Here is a 3,383-nt window from a genome sequence, read left to right on the forward strand (position 1 = left end):
TAAGTGTATGTAGCTGATTCACGAATTGGAACATATAATCGTGAAACAGGTTTTGGATCTAGGTTTAAAAAATATTAATTAGTTTTAATATTTAAAGTGTGTAGGAATTTACTCAATCATGGATTGGTATATTGAATGTTATTACTGAGCATTCCACTAGATGGCACTACTGTTTCAATTTATTTCCATCGGTTTTTGCTTTCTTTGGAATGGATTTCACGGGATAGCATACTACTTGAAGAAACAGTATAGTTCACCATTCTGCTTCCAAGTAAAATATCTCCAATATAGGGAAATCTAGCTTTTTTAGAAATGCCTTCAGGGGAACTACTTAAGTCTCCCTTTGTAACATCCCCAAAACTTAATTCTCTTTATTGTCAAGAAACTTTTATATCAAACTTATTTGATATAATTTATTTTAATACTGCTGTTTAAACACATTTCTTCTTCCTCTGTTCTCCATGGAGATAAAGAAAAACAGATCATCTTATATATAAAAGCCTTTCATATATAGAAGACCAATATAAAATTGCTTTTCATCTTTTTTTTTCCTTCAGGCAAAAATTATATAATTTTTTTAAAGTTTTCATCACATTTCTTCACTATTCATTCCGCCTAACTTTTGATTAGCTCTGGAGTCCAAGTGGAATGAAAAATACCCCAAGACTTTGGATTTCTGTTCATGGCAGCTTCACTTGTTAGTTTTCCAAAGTTTCAGCAATGTGACCTCGCAATTGTTTCTTGGGGTCTCAGACAAACACAGAGAATAAAGTGAACACTGGTTTAAGTCACCACGCTTCATTCTCAAGTTGATAATAGAGACGAGTGGACAGGTGTTCATCAGCTCTGAGTTGTCCTGGCCTAACCATCTCGGAGTACGTCACGCTCAACATCCCCACCTAGGCCCCTTTCCTCTTGCCTAGCTCTATACATCTTAGATCTTGGGTTAGACATTTCCCCAGGAGGCACTCCCTGGGTCCACCAGCATCTGCTGCCTGTAGACCATGTTATGTATCCGGGAATAGTCTCCTTTAATATCTTGCACTTCTCTTTTGTAGAATTTTGCACACGTGTAGCAATTTAATTATTTGTGAGCACCTGTTTAATGCCTGTTCTTTTCCCAATTAGACTCTATTAGTTAGGGATAAGGACTTATTTTTTTCTCCACGTAGCCCCAGCACTTTGCTGTGGATACAGTAGGCACATGGTGGGAACTCAGCAGGCCTATTTTGATTAATGGACTAATTTCTGATTTTTGCATCCTTTCCTTTTCCAGAGATACAATGATTATCAGTAGGGTAATTATCAGGAATCAGGAGGTAGTCAGGAGCATGGCTTATTCAAAAATCTTTAAACAAGTCAAGGACATAGATGGGGAGGGAGAGAATAATACATAACAGTTTGACAAGGAAGGAAAAACCAGATTATAGAGTCTGTACTATAGGCAGTTAAAACAATTGATGGTCCCCACCCCTCCGGCTTTATTGAAATATAATAAACAATTAGTTGCTCGTGTTTATATTGTGTCATTCAATGAGTTTTTTAAAAATTATAGCTGGCGTACAATCATATATTAGTTTCAGTAGTAAAGCACAGTGATCAGAGATCCACATAGCTCACAAAGTGATCACCCTACTAAATCTAGTACCCCTCTTCCCGCTTATATTTATTATAACATCGTTGGCTATTTTCCTTATGCTACACTTTATATTTCCATGACTATGTTCTAACTATCTATTTCTGTTTCTTAATCCCTTTGCCCTTTTTCACCATCCCCTTCAAGCCCTCAAAATATTCTCTGTATCTGAGTTTGTTTCCATTTTTGTTGTTGTATTTTTCTTTAGATTCCACATGTACATGAAATGATGTGGTATTTGTCTTTATCTGACTTACTTCATTCACTGCAATACCCTCTAGGTCCATCAAGGCAGTATCTTTTTCCATCCCCTTCCATTTGGTCTGTGTGTCTTTTAATCTGAAGTGAGTCTCTTGTGGGCAGCACATGTAGGGGGCTTATTTTCTTATCCTTTCAGCCAGCCTGTGTTTTTAATTTGGAGCACTTAATTCTTTTCCATTTCAGGTACTTGTTCATAGGAATATAGTTATTACCATTTTTTATTCATGTTTTTGGTATGTGGTTTTCCTTCTTCTTAAAGAAGTCCCTCAAATATTTACTGTAATACTGGCTTGGTGTTGATGAATTCCATTAGCTTTTTTTGGTCTGGGAAGCTCTTTATTTGTCCTTTGAATTTAAATGATAGCTTCGCTGGATTAAGTAATCTTGGTTATAGATTCTGGGTTTTCATCACTTTGAATATATTGTGACAAGCCCTTCTGTCCTGCAAAGTTTCTTTGGAGAAATCAGCTGCTTGTCTTATGAGTATTCCCTTGTAGGTAACTAACTGCTTTTCTCTTCCTGCTTTTAAGATTCTCTCTTTGTGTTTAATCTTTGGCATTTTAATTATGATGTGTTTTGGTGAGGGCCTTTTAGGGTTCATATTTTTTGTCAACCCTCTGAGCTTCCTGAGGTCGTATGTCTATTTCCTTCACCAAGTTAGAGAAGTTTTCCATTATTATTTCTTCAAATAGGGTTTCAACTTCTTTTTCTCCGTCTTCTCCTTCAGGCACTCCTATGAAATGAATATTGTTGCATTCAATATTGTCCCACAGGCTCCTTAAATTATTATTATAGCCTTGGCTTCTTTTTCCTTGCCATTCTGATTGAGTGTCTTTGGCTTCCTCCTCCTGTATTTCATTGATTGAGTCCTCTTCTTTATCCACTCTTGAGTCTCTCTAATATACTCGATGTTTTCTTCATTTCTGACTGATTCCTTTTATAATTTCTATTTCCATTTTTATGTTTTTTATCTCTTTGTTAAAGTTCTCACTGCATTCATCTACTCTTTCCCTAAGTCCATTGAGCATCATTATAACCTGTGTTTTGAACTCTGCATCTGTTAGGGTTGCTTGACTCCATTATTCCGGGATCTCTGTTCTGTTCTCTTATATAGTTTCTGCTTCTTTGTCTTCCCATTTTGGCTGCCTTTCTGTGTTGGTTTTTATGTACTAAGCAAAGCTCCTAAGCTTCTCGGTCATATTAGCGTGGCTTTGTGTAGTAGGTGTCCAGTAGCACATTCCTAAGAGGGGCTCAGCCCCAGCCTGTGCCCCTCCAGAGCCACCTGTTAAGGTTTAGCAAGCAATCCACAGATGCTGTGTTTATAGTTGCCACAAGAGGCCATGCCAGAAACCAAGATCAGCTGCCACTGGTGGGAGTCTTGGCACTGCTCAGCAAGGACATAACTGGATATGGGGGAGGCAGAGTTTCAGGGAATCCTCTGGGTAGAGCGACCTCTGTCATCCAGTTAGATGACGTCTCAGCTATG

Source organism: Rousettus aegyptiacus, unplaced genomic scaffold, assembly GCF_014176215.1.
Source record: "Rousettus aegyptiacus isolate mRouAeg1 unplaced genomic scaffold, mRouAeg1.p scaffold_m13_p_11, whole genome shotgun sequence".
NCBI lineage: Eukaryota > Metazoa > Chordata > Mammalia > Chiroptera > Pteropodidae > Rousettus > Rousettus aegyptiacus.